Source organism: Osmia bicornis, chromosome 5 (genome assembly GCF_907164935.1).
Source record: "Osmia bicornis bicornis chromosome 5, iOsmBic2.1, whole genome shotgun sequence".
In the NCBI taxonomy this organism is placed as follows: Eukaryota; Metazoa; Arthropoda; class Insecta; order Hymenoptera; family Megachilidae; genus Osmia; species Osmia bicornis.
Genome location: NC_060220.1, coordinates 3,607,232 through 3,624,962, shown reverse-complemented (window position 1 = coordinate 3,624,962; position 17,731 = coordinate 3,607,232). Strand labels below are relative to the sequence as shown.

The window sequence follows — 17,731 nt, the reverse complement described above, 5'->3', positions numbered from 1 at the left end:
CTTTGGTTTACTTTTGCAAGTTATATTAGTTAATTATATTACGTAGAGTTTTGCAACAATTGTTGGTAGTGGAATATATTATGCGAAATTTCTTTATTCACAGCAGTGTAAATAATTTTCCATAATTATTAAAATACTTTGCGGTAACTTTAAACAGCTTTTTAATTTTATAAAAGTACGGGAAAGTGGTGAATAAGAAGCTAAGAGTACTTGAGTTTCTTTTTTCCGTAAGAGCAACAAGGTGTTAGATGAGGGCTGAAATCTTATTACGATTAACCCTTCACAAGGTTAGTGCTACAGGAACGAGCGCTTTTTAATATTAAATGCAGATTTCAATTTTCAAGCTGGTCCGTTATTAAAAATCACTTAACCGTTCCACCATAGAAGATCTTTAATCCTTTGAATTTTAAAACTAAATAGCATATGAAATTTTAATGAATTAACAAAATGCAACAAAGTTATTAAAGAACTTTTTTCATCTTTCAACATTTTTTTTAATTATTATTAATAAATTACTATTTTCTTAAAAATCACTATTGACCTGGAAAAAATACTGTTTGTAATAGGAATAATTTGCATTTCTTTAATTTCAATCAAATTACATAATTCAAAATTATCCAACGATCTAATGATTCTCTGCTGAAATAAAACAAGAATATTATTTATAATAAAACTGACGAGATATCTTTCGAATGTCGAATTTTCATCAAACTTTTGCTCCTTCATCCCTCTGGTTTATTGAAGCATTCAGTCAAAATTGTTCAGCCAGAAACGTGCCAGATATTTTATTGTTTCTAAAAATGATTCACACCTCGATAATTTTTAATTCCTGATATCTCCTTATACATATTTATAATGATTGGTGTATATTATAAAAGCATAGAGTGAATTCATCTAATAAAACCTTTTATTTAATTTTCAATTAGTTATTTGATCAAAAAACTGGGAATATCAACTGGGATATCGCAAGTACAGGAATCAGAGAGTATGCATCGACAGTCGACAATAATGCCGCATTGTTGATCGATGATTCCATGAAGCCAGTTGTGTGTAGCACGAGATATTCGTGAGGTATCTCGCATTAGGTACATACGTGGTACCATATGACGCTTCTACTTGCATTACAAGCATACATCATGAAGGTATCAGCACGTAAACATCGTCTTTTCGTGTACAGCAGTCTTTAACTCCTTTGACTAAAGCTAATCTATCTGTTACCTAACGCGGTACATAATAATTAATCGTACGTACGTCAGGGTAAAATAACTAAAATAACTTAAAATAAAATAACGATGAAGTAGCTATACTTAATATTTGATATTAATAGAATATTACTTATTAACAAGCTCCGGTAGTCTACGATGCTTATCAGGAACACAGATTTAATGAAATGAGGAAAGTTTAATGAATACAGCACAACCCCAATTTCTTTTTATAATTAAGCATCACGATAAAATATTTCTAATTTCACGATAAAAGATCATTGAAGTAAGTAAATATTCTACTATTTCTGAACAGGAGAATAAAACTCAAGATGAACATTTATAAAATTATATTAAAACTTCGCTTATAAGATGGTAGGAAGTGCAACTTCGACAATGGTTTTTAGTCGAACTCGATAACCCATTTAGTTGCCGAGATATCGGACTTTAAAGTGAGCCACTTAAGGGCGCAGGAATCAATGAATGAATGGAGGGATTCCAGGAAATGTTCTGACCTAGATTTTTTCCCTGGAAATGCGTACGTAGCGATAGTAATAGTAAAAAATATGATGACTTACCGTCTGTCACTGTCTGCACGTCATGAAAGGGTGTTAGAAGGTAGGTTAGTGATGCTAGAAAGAGAAATACGATTATGCGAGTGAGAAAGGAATACTCCATCCCTCAAAATGATGATACTGATTTTAAAGAAATTTCCGATAACGGAATGTCTTATTTTAAAGAAGAAGATTTTCTATTTTTAATAATGACAATAGTTTTGTAATGCAATCATTTTCTTTGCATTATGGATGATTATTTGACAAACTCAGAATTATTCAGAATACCATTTTTTCATTTTTCAATTTAATCATTCCATTTCATATTTTGCATAAATACTTTAATTATGTATTTAATTGTCTTGAATTTGTCTAAACGTTACATTTCAGCCTTTTTTTTTGAAGTCCCTTTTCAAACCATTCATTACAATTTTATTGGAACCACCATTAATTAAGGTGTAAGACACAAATAAATGTCTTTATATATTTTGTCAATTGTACGATAGGATCTTTTGCTCCACCATTTCTTGTACTTCCTAATGAATGATCATCAGTTTCTATCTGGTATCTAGTTTCTTTCCTCTCGTTTCCTGTCACGTTCCATAAAAAGCTGTGTTATTGTGCCGTGCGATCACGTGTGAAAAGATGAAACGTCTACGCCACAATAGACACGAGCCCTACTGGTGAAATATAGCCACGTGTGCTCCTAAAGGCGCTTTGCACCGTTCCGACAAAGATGAAAAGAAATTGCATTTCCTGCCTCAGGGAAAAAGTGTACGATCTGATCTGTGTAAAATTTCATAATGACGGTAATAGACATCATATAATGTTATGAAATATTTGAAAGCTTGCGCAAATAATCTAAATTCTCGATTTCCATTTAAACAAATAACTTGAAATGCGATAATTTGAAGTTCATCACTTTCAAATTTATCAAACATAGAAATTCTAGTAATTTATTAGATAGAATTAGATAGAGTTTCAGTGATTTAATAAACTAATAAATTCACATCAATTTCAAGAAGAATCTTAAATGCTTTAGAATTTAATATTCCCAGATGTCTGTAAAAGAGATGACATCTTTTCGATTCCAACAGGTATTCCGAGATTTAAAAGCACTAAAACAGACTGAAATTCCTGGGATTCTCGACGGTCTGTTACACCTTCTGAACCCCGCAGATCTTTGCCCTTACCATAGATCTTTTCAAAGTTTCCAAGTTCTGCAAAACATGAGTCCTATCAAAATTGTCGATGTTCTACCCAGTAAGTTTATGGTCGTCCGTATTGTGTCTCTTGGGTGTTTCATCGACCATGGGAAGTGTAACACCTGGTTGTACGTGTTTCGAATACAATAGATTCTCATTTTAAACAGCGTAGAATTTCCTTATCTGAACTAACAGGACGACATGCAGTTGGTCAAAAGATCTCACGTTTTAACCCTTGAACAGTGGAGTCTGGGTTAATCGTGACTCAAATATTAACTTAAAGTTAAATGTATAAATTTTAAGCGAAAGGATTTCATTTATTGGAACAATAATTTTTAAAGGATCAGCGTACAAATTATTATAGAAAATAAAAATAATGTGAAATATAAAATTACATTAAATTTGTTGCTCTCTTCCTGGTCCGTTATTCGAGAGTTAATCTAGCAAACACAGAATAGCAAATATTCAGAGAAATCTTGAAAAATTTCCCGCATGTACGTCAGTGCCAGAAGAATAAAATAAACCGTATTCAAGTTTCTCCCAGGTTTTGCTGTTCTTTAAAGCGCAAAGCTTTGAAGGAACTTACTTATTCCACGAAGTAGGTCTCTGAACGTAGTTCGAATCTTAATGTATAAGTTAAGATTCTTCGTCAGTTTCCAACCGCAGAATCACCATTGGACACGAAAATGTTTAAACGAAGATTACCATTGCTTACTTTGTAAACATTATTATTTGCACGAAACTTATTGTTCTACCTCTTTTCCAACTCTTCCTTGGAGAAGTGAATTTAATTTCAATCATCTTGCATTATGAATATTCCAAATATTTATTAATAAATAAAGAGCTGCTCGGTTAAAAGATTAGAAAACTTTGATCCTCCTACTAGGAACGAGATAGGTGATAGTGATAAACGTTTACGAGGGTAGTCCATGGTTATTCACACCAATTTCAGGCGGCATTTTTCTGATAGGATGGTCTTCGTGAGAGGAATAGCGTCGTTAGAGGACAAGCTTTATCTTTGCATTGCTTTCCGTGCACGCCGGAAGCACACTCCTGTCTTTGAACGGATTTGAACACCCGCAGAAATCTCTGCGTGTCGAGAATCGCGGTAGGAATGGATCCCTTCTGTTAACTATATTTTATTCTTCTATAGCCTCAAATTAAAGTTCTTTCGCCTACGAAGCAATGATGACGTGATTTTTATACATCGATGGGGGAGGAGTTTAGGAGTCAGGAGGTTTTACGTGGTCTAATAAGGGTTGTCATGAAATATCTGAGTATTTAGGCTATGCAATACTTCGTTGAGCTTTGTTAAAATTTCCTGAGAATTTTCTTAAATATTCTACAAGTCATTGAAACTCATTCTGAGATGTTTTGTTAATAGAAATTAATTTTTGTTTGTTTCAGCAACAAATTAGAAGAAATTGAAAAAGAAGATAAAAAATGCGCTGAGATATAGATGCTTCCTCAAGTTTATTTTAATTTCAATTGGTAAGTACAAACTGATCTACTGTACAGAATTCAGAAACTCGGATAATATGTATATAAATTTTCAAATCGTTATATCAACACCGAAGCATGCTTGTTTTGGAGGTCGCGACGATCCCTATAATCCGATTAAGGATTATCCAAATCGTAGATGTTCGTTCGCAGAAGTTCGTTTGAAGTCGTGTTAATTCGGCCTATCTGAGAAATTCGCCGTTGCTTCAGTCGAAATTCGGCGCAGCGCGAGTAAGCTGCGTTACTTACTCGTTCCGCGATCAGTGTGAACTTCTGTCTCTCATTAATCTCGGTTCGAAGGCAATTACGACATCTACGGCTTGGAACAAGATATTTATCGCGTCTTCCCTTCGATTTTGTATCGTTACCTTTATCTAGTGTGTGTGCGTGCGTGGAAGGGAGAAAAGAGAAGAATCGACGAGATGGATAGGACGGCATCCATCTGACCAGAACCATTTTACGTGAGGAAGCGTGTTTCCTAGCAGGAAACGAGCCACTGCTCTGTGACAAATGTTGATAACGAACAACCGGAGGTGTCCCCTTTCGAAGGATTAGTCTGATATCGAGGCAATTATCAAAGGTCTTCCTCGCCTTTTCGAACAAATGGCTCGCCCTGGAATCCCTGGCTCCCTTTCTTTTATGGTAATAAGGTAAGATCGTTATCAATGATTTAAACATCGATAAATCATATCAAATTGTGGACTGGCTATTGAAAATTTCATCAGATGATAATTTTTACTTTTGCTAAATTTCATGCAGCTTCGCAATAGTTTGTTATTTTTATTATACGTAGAATGCTTTGTTGTAGCTGCTATTAGGATTTTAGTGGCTCGTCAGAGGGAAACGATACAGCCTTGATATAAACATGCAAAATATTTTCCTTCTCGAGTTTGCACGATCGCGAACCGCGTGAGAAAATACCAAAATCTCGTCGCTGTTTCACTATTTTTGCAAAACACAAGTGATCCAGAGGGAAATTAATGTTCTTCGAGTAGAAGAGCATTTCCCGTGACATCGACAACACGTGAATAAAAGATTACAAATATCGGCTCGGTTTACCCTCTGACGACATTAATATTCCTCCCAGAGGATGGTTACATTTTATATAGAAAGTTTCCGTCGGTATTATTTATTTATTCTTGAATAATTTTTTTTATTAGCGAAATAGAGGTATTGTTCTTTGAAATTCATTTAATCAAATTTTTCTCCTCTGCTCCACTTTTTCATGGATGGGATTAGAAGTTTCTCTATTTTATCTGCATTAAAGTTATCAGTAAAAATATACTAACTGCAGAGAAACTCTCTTTAGAAAACGTAACTGCATTCGTGTATGAACTTTTACCGCGCATGTTTAACGGTTCTCTGGAGGAATCTGTAAACCAAACTCCAGGTATAGTAATTCATATGTAAAAAGAACTTATATCTAACTCCATTTCCAATCACATTTACATATTTTAACACCTCTCGAACTATCATCGCGTTATCTTTTATGCAAGAAACTCCGTTTAATCGAACATATAATATGTTCGTTATCCGCAAGAGTTAGAAGGTCGATAGTGAAGCTAAAATATTTATCACCGGATAGTTGTAGGATTTCCAGGTCATCGTGATTCGAGTTCCGATTCGAACTCGAACACATTGATTCCGGGCGAATGTTAAAACGTCAATTTGTTACTGTACCATTTTTTTTTTTATGCTTTTGATTCTACAACTTTTTGAAATGTACATATTTTGTATATGAACAGGGCTTCTCGATACTTGTGTATTAGTATTACAGACTTTTGGTTAGATTTTAGTCAATTTATTTGAATCACAGCTTATTGTTAGATAAAATTATTTTCAAATAAGTTATTCAGAAATACTTTTTTCCTGGGGAAGTTTGATTTGTCGGTGAGTCTGCAATATTCATGTTACATTCTACGGGATAAATTGTAGTGTTTCTCCGGAACATGAAAATATGATGAAGAAAGAGAGCATATGGAGTGTAAGAATAAGAAGGGTAACTTTGCACCAAGGGCACTATGAATAAGAACTATCTTCCCTGCTAAGATGACACTCGGAGAAGAATATCTTTTGTTGTTTTCCCCGCGTACTCTCCACAGTTTTCTTTGCATTTCCGGCCAGACGACCGTATTGTGTGGCGAGTTTACCGAAACATTTCTCTCGCTATACTTTTATAAGAAGCTTACGGTTATGTTTTATGCTTAAGAGGCGCACTATCATTTCTTTTGTCCGTGTTTGAGGTTTATATTACGGTTTCCTAAAGAGGAAAATTACACGATATTAATGCTTCATTTTAATGCTTGCTAACGTTCGGAGTGTGTGCCACGTTTCTCATGGTTTCCTTGAATCGTAATCAACGGTAATGAAGACCGATCCGAAAAAAAAAAATAGATAGAAACGTTGCTGGATTGCGAGGATGAACGATAGGGAAATCCAGGATTTCCCGAGAGACGGTGAACCGCGGAAAAGCGGACGAATATTGCGGAATATTTGTCATCGTGTCTTCTCCCTTGAAACAGTTTTCACTGAAAAATCATCAGTGTCAAACATATTCGATGTCTACGTGAATCATTTGAAACAATAAAAACACCAATTTCTATGACAGGAATTTATCATTTAAAGAAAAAACAAGTAATAATTTTATTCAGTTTGCCAATCCGTTGAGAAAAATTTGTTGCAAAAGGTACATACTATGGGTTAAATAAACTAGATATCCTATTGATTCTTCACAAGATTTAACAGATATATTTGTGTATACACGGGTAATAACCAGAAAAATGTTCCAATGTTCAGTTGTTCACATATATTTATATTTCGTGCACACCGCGACGCGTATGCCTCGATAAACAGAAAAATATTTATTCCGGCCACGTTGACGGGAAATTTACAAGCGTTCGATTGATCCATTCCCCGTTGGTATCATAAAGGTAAACATTGTTTGGCTCGTGTTCATACAAAATGTTTACGTTCTTTTAAGCGTAACCATATCCACTATTCTTCTCGTGAAATAGCCAATATTTTGACCGAACCGATTGTTTTGTTATAACGTACAAAACATTTTAGTACAGAGTTTTATTATTTTTCTTCAATTTTGTGATGTTTTTTTCTTAGTTAAAAATTTCAAATTAGAAATATAACAAAATTTGTTATGCATTATTAGGAAACATACAGACTATTATTTAGTAGATTCATTATTAGGTAGATTGTTACATATATTTCATTAGAGAATTATGCAATGAATTTAGCCGATAGTTTAGAAATTGTTTAGATGAAATGCGTTCTTTTGAAGACTAATTAGAAGCTCTTCGTTAGAGCATTTATCGAAGAATTTCCATTGGAATGCCTGTTGAGGTTCACCCTCCTGTTTTTACTAACTTTATTGCAAGCTATAAGATCAGCTTATAATGTTAAAATTACAAAAACGCGTAGCACATACTGATGAACAAATATTTCATGTATAATGAAAATTATGTAAATATTTTAATAATACTCTTCCTATAGAATGGCTAGTATTTCATTAAAGCAAACAATGGATTAACATGAATATACATACGTGTATTGTAATAATACTTTACAGATTTCAATTAGAGTATATCACAATGAAGGCTATCAGTAATTTAATACAATATTTGCAGAAAGAACAGGTATCGTGCGCACAATACAGCGTTAATTTGGAAAATTTTAATCTGAAAACATGAATCTCTAAGGTGAACAGAATATTTTACTTAATAAATATGTATTATGAATGTATAATCTTGATTAATTTCTTACTGACAATGTTCAGTAATTACAGTATTCATATTTCAACCTCTGCTATTTCAGTGTATAGAAATTTGTAAAGTTCCATGTTATTACCTTACTTTAAAAATACGTTTCCTTAGAATTTGATCTTCAATCTTCCTGCCCATGTTTTCGCAAAATTACGCTTTCGTTTCGTGGGAGAATTTGACTTTCGATCCTTTTACTGATATCGCAACACACATACATTTCTCAGAAATGCCATCCGAAGAAGCAGAGGAGCCGCGTTACGACACATATCATCGAATGTATCAAAATATTTCGCGAATACAGGAGTGTGTTTGAATTCAAACCTATGGCTTGTGACGTTCCTTCGTGCACGATGAATCGCGAAATGAAGACCCAAATTGAACGTTCGCTTCGGAAAGTTTACGTCGAAAAGTAAGTCACTCGGTGCTTGTCACTTAAAGACTGTGCGTTATCGAGACTCCGACGAAACTCGAGTTTTCCGATGCAACTCGAGAAGTAGTACCTTGCAGCAACGCAAACCCGTGAACTTTCCTCGGGAAATTAACGAAATCTTCAAAGTTACGTGCTTCGATCGACAAGTTGATGGAAGTTGATTAAAATGTCTAGGTGAAAGATGTGTCACTTTATGGTAGCTGAAAGCGTTTTACTTTTCTCGAGGAATATTGCTCCTTTGAGAGATCAGGTATTTTTATTTTTAATAGCGAAGTTAATAATTACAAAGAGCATTGATTAAATAAATTAATTACAATGCACTCGATGTAGTTTATCGTTCGTTTTCATCGAAAGTAATGATCTTAATTCGCAATAAGCATGTTAACTCATCTCTCTAATTTGCTTTTCACCTCACCACTTCCTAGTGCTAATGATACTAATTCACAATAAGTATATTAACACATCTCTCGTATTTACCTTTCACCCCACACCTGGAGAAGTTCAAAGGACGGTGCAGCGACGCATCCCTACCAACTAGATTGTATTTCTCAGATGTAGTAGTTTCAGCTTCCTTCAGCAATTCATGACACACTATGTACATCTCCTCTGTCCCTTCATACACACAAAGCATAATTTCCTTTTGGTATAGTTCAAATTTTGAAACTGTTGCAACTCGATATTAGCTGCGTGCAAAAGTTCTGTTCGCATTTTACCATGCAAATTTCAAGGAAAGATTATAACGAACCAATTCTTTCGCGATGATCCTCGTGATAATCAAGGTGTTAATACATCTCCTCAATTGACCTCTCATCTTATTTTGCCTCTGAACCTTAGAAAGTTCAAACAAGACCGAGGCATCCCTAAAAACTTACAAACTTTACATCGTTCCAGGTCGAAGTTATGGCAAGAACTTTACCCTCTATAAAACATGCAAACATTCTGAATGACGATCTCAATTTATAATTAATTCGAAACACAAGAAGTACATTAACGTATCAGGTAGTTCAATTAACCTTTCATCTTATCGATTACTTAATCATGAAAAGTTCAAAGGAAATCACTTAATAGTACACCTATATCAGCTTATATACTTTATGTTGGATCATGTAGGATTCATTATAGAAACTTTGTTCTTCGGCATAAAACTTGCAAAAATTTGAAATATTGATCCTAGTAAACACAATAGGTATCTTAATGTACCTGTCTAACCAAGCCTTCATCTTAGATATTTCTAAACTTTGAAAAGTTCAAATAAGACGATCCAACACCCATAGCAATTCATAAATTTCACATCTTATGCTTGATTTATGGTGGAAACTTTCTCTCGTAGGAATTCTGCATAACGGGATGCTATCATAATAAATCTGAAACATAATAAATGCATTAACACGTTTGTTCAATCAGCTGTCTTTAAATTTTACCCTTAGCAGCTTACAAATTAAATTATCTTTTAAATAACAATCCCAGTTGACAATAAATTCTAAACGCACCTGTCCAGTTAACTTTTCACCTCACGTAGCTTTGAACCTTAGAAAGTTCAAACAAGATTACTTACCAGGGTACCCTTAGAACTGATAAACTTCACTTCGTCCCTTGCTAGATTCGTGACAAAGAACTTTCTCTTTTAGTTTAGAAAAATTCCAATTAACAATTTATGTACTCTGATAGCTGAGAGATATTTTAACGTATCTTACTACAGATTTCCATTTCTGCTGTGGGAGTCAACGTGTTAGCCCTTCAGCTGACCTACTTAGAAATCAGGACCACCAAATAGCGCACATATTCCTCTCCCTTTGCCCGAAAAAATTGTAAAAATTCTGAATAACAACCTCAATTCATAATAAATTTTTGCCATAATAATTATATTAACGTAACCCTATGGATCACTTACAAATTTTAAAAAGTTCAATCAGGAGCACCCAACAGTGCACCCTTAGAACTTTCCAAATTTTTCTTCTCTTTACTGAATACAACTTACAATAATTCTAAATAAAAATAAATGCAATTAGTACATTAACACACACTTCCGGTCGATCTTTCACCTCACCTAGTTCGAAAGTTCGAAGAGTTGAAAGAAGAGCACCTAAAAGCGCACCCCTAACAATTTGCAAAGTTCGCTTCAACTTATGTTGGATTGTTGGCCCCGAAAAGTTTGCCCCACCGTGGAAAGCTAGAAAAATTTTAAAACAACCAGGTGTCGAGCGCGGATATGGTCGCGAAGAAAACGCGATCGAGCCCCTGTTCGAGTTCAGGAGTGCAACGCGTGCGCGAGTGGATGTAACAGGGGGTGTGGAGGGTGATGGCGGGGGTGCGGTCGCGGGTACAGGAACGTCACACTTCAGTTGGGTTTGGTTCGCGTTTCGCGACTGGCCATCCGCGCCTCGAGGCTCCTTTTCATCGTTCGCGATTTTTCGTTTGATCGGAACTCGTGCGTTCTTCAAGTGAAATTCCAGTGCGATTTCGTGCGATTCCAACGGCTCCACGACCCTGCCAATCACGCATGGAACATACGTACGTGATCGTGAGTGAAACCTTTCAGTGATTGATAAGAGAGCTCGTTGAAGTTCAACAGCCCGCGAAAAATAGCGAGTTTGTTAAACAAATGAGTAGAATTCTTTCAACATCCTTTTCGACATTGAAGGATGATTTTATTTATTGATGCGGACTTTTTTTTGCATACTTCTTTTATTTCTTTGTAACGCAACAATAACAGCTTTCTTTTTTGGAATTCCTGAATTTTTTATAATGCGACACTTTGTTTAGCTAGATTCGAGTAGGAGAATCAGCTGTGCCTGGTATAACCCGCGCTAATGTAACCCATTTTAAGTGTATTAATTTTGAAATTTTTAATTAGGAATGTAAGCTTAATGGCACTTAGAAATTTTCTTATCTTTTTCTCTGAATTCTCTTTGAGTAAATTAACCACTCACTGTCCATTTATTCGGTGCATTAGATCTAAAATGTATCGTACCTAGATTGTATCGAGTATTATAGCGAGTCCTGCAGGAAATAAAGTTAATATAAAGTCAGAGATAAGAATCTTAATTAAATTGTGCTCAAGGGTGAGCCAGAATCCTTATTGTGGTTAGTATGTTAATAGGACAAAGTGGTAGATCTTTTCATTCATAAATTGAAATAATTGTTCAAAATTAATATTTATTATTTCAAAAATTATTAGAATTATAATCATTGATTTCTGAGCTAATTTAGCACAAAATGGTACTAAGGGTAATGGAAAGAATTTTCAAAAATTTACCAAACGATTTAAAAGTAAAATTGCACTCTATGCAGGCTTAGAGGAACTTAGAAACGTCAAATAACCCATTTTAAAGAAATTTAGTGGTTTCATGGTTAAAACGTTTCCGCGATTTTTCCATCCAACGAAATGCGGAGCCAACAAACGAGTCCGATTTCGCTCACAGGAAGGATTCTATCCATAAAGGAGCAAAGAACTTGCGAGCACGCGTCTGATCGCGTCACGTTAAAGGAAGAAGTTAACTGGATCGGTATAAAAAGCAAAAGCGTTCGATCGTTGGAGGTCAAACGCGGCTGAAATCTCGATAAAAACGAAGTGGATACGGTTTTGCAGTGACCAAGTTGGCTCGCACTCGAGCCCTAATGGAATTTTTGTTCCGTGACGCGCTAAAACTCTCGCGATTTTCTGCTTCCATTAATTTTAATCTAGATTTTTTATCGACCTCATTTTTTCGTTTTTCGCGAACCACCGCGGGAAACGCGGTTCGAATGTTACCGATCGAACAGAGAAGTTCAATCGTTAATTATCGTGAGTAATGGAATATTATTAATTCGTTCTATGTATTGATTTGTTACTGGTTGAATTTAACAAAATTGCCATTTCTGTGGTGTGCCATTTGTCAAATAATAATTACTTACAAATTACTAATTGATTAATAATTGAAATTATTTGTCTTTAGTGAAAAATATTTAATTATTTCAATACCCTATGTTAACCATTGAATTTCACCAAATTAGTAAATCTCAGGAAATTTGCTTTACAGTATTTAAAAAGTTGATAAGATAATACAGGATCAAATAAATTTTCAAGTAATTATATTAACTTGCCCTAAAGCATGTTTAGTTTAAAGATTTGTTGGATCACCGAGACCCCCATAATCCGCAGAAGGGTTAAAGGTAAACTCTAAATCATACGTTGGCTCCGCACAGACCTGCTTCTGCCTTCTAAGGGTTGAATAGGGTGGCAAATAGGATAAATGATGGTTGTATATCGTGAACTGTGATTTCATTTATGAAATTTGGATGGGTGTATTTGTATTTGTTTAGATTATCGGATTTAATTGTTCGAGCTTCAACATAATCTTCTTACAACCATCATATCAAAATCAGACATCAATTAATGAAATATAATCACATAGTAACATGGAATTTATGTGCTATTTGTTTGTATATTATTAACTCATCGATTTCCATAGTGAGATGATCCTTATTAGCGGAATCAGATTACATACATAATCTGTTTCAAATTTTTAACCAACCCGTATTTAAAATTGAAAATCTTGATAAGGGGACTATAGCATTTAGACTTTCTATCACTTTTGTTCAGGCCAAACGGTAAGAGTTATCGAAAAAATTCTTGCGCCATTGTGTTTAGTAGGTCAAAGTCTCAACGAATGGTCGAAATTTTTTTTTTTCACCACTTCCGGACTGACCGGAAATGGCTGGAAAAGGGTTGGCTCTAGAGCGAATCTCGCTCTAGTTCACTTTAGCTTGTTTTATTTTAAATTGCAGACATCATTCAGTAAAGATAATCAATATTTTTCTTTTCTTCTTTAATTATCCTACTATATTAAAGGCATGGAAATGATGGCTCTCTGAGCTCCGTAAAAGTGAACTTTCCAAAGCGCGAAACCGTGTATGTATAATTCGCTTCTCTTCTCGCGCCACGCGATTTCTTTTCATAAAATTTCAGTGAAACCTGAACTCGCGTTGAGTTACCGCAAAAAACATGTAACAAAAAGCTTTGACACGAATTTGCGTAGAAATTAAAATTGCGTTTTACGATCACGCGTTCCACAGTCGCAACATACACACGAGTTAACGAAACTTTTAAGAGGCGTTCCCATCGGATTTCGATCGTTTCTCGACGCGACACACGGATCAGCCGAGAGTCGGTCTTAAAATTCTACACCCTTCCACGAAACTTGGTGGCAAACTCCGGTTTGCTTTCCACCATATTCACACAAGGGATCCGCGAAACTACACACCGAGCTAGGTAGCTTGTAATTTCGCTACAAGTTTTGGGAATGTTTCGCGATTAACGCCAACCTTCGCTCCGGTGTCAGACGTAATTTAACCGAGAACTGCATTATTAATGCGTACAAGGGGAATTTTCTTCGCATCTTTGCACAGGAATTTCGATTCATTGGCCGGAAGTCTCGCTTGAAGCGTTCCGTCGTTAGACGGGTAACACTTCATTCGAAAGGCATCAGCTAAATCTCTCTGTCGCGAAACAAAGGCGAAAGGGATTGAATCTCGAGGGTGATTTTCTAGTAAGCGTTAGATGCGTCTTAACGAACTTGAATTTCGCCCCCTACTTCCGGCGAGCTAACGGAAGTAAGATGGAAATTGAGGAAGTTCGTGACAATGCTCTCAATTCTACTATTATGGAAACTGTTTTCATAGAAAATCTGAAGTGCGCCGGAATAACGAGGATGATCATTGTCCAGCTTTATATCTGAAGTTCAATGGCGCAGAAGTGGTTTCTTTCTTGTAGCATGTCCTTTAATTCGGTCAGTGACTTTCTCTGTTGACGTTTCTTATCTTCGTCTAATTGTGAATTCAATTTTTATTTTATGCGCTTTCTACGATTCTTACATTATTTTTGAATTTCAAATGTTGCATTCATAAGGGATGTTATTGTTCGGTACTAAATTTTCAGAAAAAATATAAAATGCCATTAATCGCAATTAGCAGAAGCTAAAAAGAATCGTGTATCTTTTTATTTCTATCAAACTTTAATTTCCGAGGATGAAAATCCACAAACGGGTGAGTCACGGTACGATAAATTTGAAGTATCTCTCAGATAGAGTGTGCTTCAGGAAAAATATGTTAGCAGCCACCGTAATTTAAAAGATACCTGTATTTTTTATTTCTACCCAACTTCAAATTTGAAGAATCAAATAACCCTTTGCTAACTGAAAAAATGTCTTTCTACAAATAAGTGAGGTTCACTTCGGTGAACTTCGAGTATCCCTCAGACGAAGTGCACTTCAGAAAAAATACAATATGCAACCGAGCACCAAGGCACAAGAGCTTTGTATGCTTTTTTATTTGTATCAAACTTCAAATTCCAGGGTTGAAGTGTAACCCCTTGAAAGCTCAAACTTATCAATCCACAAACGTTTGAATTTCAGTTTGATGAACTTCAGATATTCTTCAGTAAAAATGTATTTCAGAAAAAAGTGTAATAATGTTACGAAAGCTTAGGAGTTTCTTAAATATCTTTTTTCATTTATATCAAAGTTTAAGGGGTGAAATAACCTCTTGAGGGGTGAAACTTAATCCACAAATGGAAGAGTTCAGATATATCTGAAACAGAGTTTACTTTAGAAGAAATATAATGTTACTATAATCCAAGAGATAGGTATATAATTTCATTTGTACGAAATTTCAAGTTTAACAGGTAAAATAACCCCTCGAAAGGTGAAAATGGAAAATTGTCAATGTTGAGTTTTAGCTGGATAAATTTCAAGTACCTCTAAAACAAAGTGTACTTCCGAAAAAACATAACATTTTGCTAAGCACTAAAATCTAGAAGATACGTATGTATATGTTTTTATTCGCTGTCGACGTTGAGTTAGATTCGCTTGGTTTGGACAGATAAAAATGTCTCTATCGATTGGTGAAAGAGCTGCGTACTTCCTGGCACCTTTATCCTTCGATACGTGACAGGAGTCGTGATCTCTGTCGTTGAGATTTCCTTTTTCCTTCATCAGGGTGAGAAAGTATTCGAATCGAACGAGGAAATAAGGTCAAAGATTATAAGTAATCGATAGAGTTTATAACCTTTCCACTTCTTTCTTTTCTGCTAATTACATCATCTGCAAGACTTTTTTTCTCTTCCCATTGTAATTCTTCTAGATTCATATATTTTTTTAATTAACAAGATCAAATCTCGTTTTCTTTTTCTTCGCCTTGGCAAAGATAAACATCGTCAAGATTGCAATATCTCTACACCAACGTTGATGAGTTAACAAAAGCTATTTAATGCTATCTCTTTTTCCCAAGAAATTTCCTCGCCTTCTAAGGATATTCCAAGTTTCAAGAACTTTTAACCGACAAACGAAGGGTATTTTTCTGTAGCGTTAAGAAAGAATCAAAGGGTGAACTTGTTAAAGCCACGGTTCGAGAGGTTCAATGTTGTTTTATATATTTTAGAATTTAAAACATCAATCCATAAAAAAAATATATATACTGATCGAATTGAGTAACCTTCTCCTTTTTCAAAGTTGGTTAAAAATATTCACCAACCCTTACACATATGGTAATTCGATTTTCTAAAATAAATCTCCCATAGTGCAGAGTAGCAAGAAAATTTTTATTTCAAAGTATTTTTTAACAAAATTAATTTTTTAAAAGTTGCTTTTTATTTTTTATTTTCAGTGTATGAAAAAATTAAAAATAGCGTATTAACGATAAAACGGAATTAACGTTGCTGGGAGCGAAACGAAACAGCTGATTGATTATGGCTTCTACAATCGCCTCGATAGTATTCGATGCCGAGACAATCGAGTATCGATTCCTTCGCCTCGCGACACGATACTCGATTGTGTATCTCTGCTCAAAGCCGTTCGAAAGGCGACACAATTATCGACTTTGTCAGTAAATCCTGTTATTCGTTATTGACTTTGTTATTGATACGTTCAGTGTGGCAGTTTATTTCGTTGACTTTTACATTTTATGGCGCGGAATAAATGAACACCGAACGATATTCTATTAAATTCTCCAATTCTCAACTAGCCACACTCGATACGTTTCGAAATTGGCTATTCGATATATAATAACCAAATGATAATTATCAATTTGCCAGAGGATCTGCATAACGTATTATTATCGTTTTGCAGCAGCTGTAATAACATTTCATAAATTTCAGCACTCACTGTTCAAATTGTTGCGTGGATAATCGATGAACAACCATTTATCTTTGTCCAATTTCTCTTCCGATCGGAGGGAGATAAATACTTTAAATACAACAAACAAAGCTTATAAATTCAACCCGAGTGCGGTTAGACGAGCATTCAGTTTAACCGCGTTAGAATTCCCAGTTCAAGTGTAACTTCAGTTAATTTACGCATCGATTTCAGCGTGTAACTCCGTTGCGCTTTTCGTTCGAATAAATTCCAGACTTGACTTTCGCTTCGAACGAAATTTCAGTTAAATTTCATTCGACTCAAGTTTTCCGAACGATACAGCGTTGCACGAAGTTTCTGGTTTAAATTAAGGTTCGACGTGGTAGTGGAAGTTCCTCGAAACGTCACGTTTCTTATAAAGCGGAGAAATTTTTCAGGATTTCGAAATAGTCAAAGGTACGTCGTATACAGTGGTGAAAGATTTCGAATTAAGATACGTGCGGACGTGTGAGAAATGGGTGAAAAGGATGAGCGGGGGGGAAAAAAAAGGATCCGTCGTTAATTAGTTTACGCTTCCGACAACCCCGTCGCTGGAACTGAGTTAATTAACCTTACAGTTCTGCAGACAGCACCGAACGCGAGCAACGTAGCACATCTTACAATTAACATTTTTATTATTGTCGAAGACATAATTGCCTTTCGTTAGATGAAACGTATCTTCGTATTCTCATGAAGTCTCTCTCGGCATGAAAATATTAAGAACTTTATAAACAAAAATGAACATTTGTCAGTTCTAATTAGCCTGCACCTTTGTAGCTCTTTAAAACTTGAGCATCCAATCTGCTATAGCAGTATAGTCAGGTTCTGACAATTTTCAAACTCTGTGTTAGTTAATTTGAATACGTGTCTATGTTACTAATAGTACTGTTAATATTATAGAAGTAGTTGTGCTTTCTACG

At 35.1% G+C, this 17,731-nt stretch overlaps 1 protein-coding gene across 8 annotated transcripts in view; it reads left to right on the top strand.

Annotated features, from left to right (window-relative positions):
• LOC114880494 (glutamate receptor ionotropic, NMDA 2B) overlaps positions 1-17,731 on the top strand; it is a 174,407-nt gene that overhangs the window by 19,753 nt on the left and 136,923 nt on the right. For 5 of the 8 annotated variants that reach the window (XM_029196561.2, XM_029196616.2, XM_029196595.2 and 2 more), the window contains exons 2-3: positions 4,369-4,452; positions 4,840-5,111. The gene's annotated coding sequence lies outside the window, so the exon portion shown is untranslated. Of the gene's footprint in view, positions 1-4,368; positions 4,453-4,688; positions 5,112-11,051; positions 11,176-17,731 lie in introns of those variants that run through there. The other 3 variants (XM_029196568.2, XM_046285886.1, XM_029196587.2) reach the window with 3 other exon arrangements.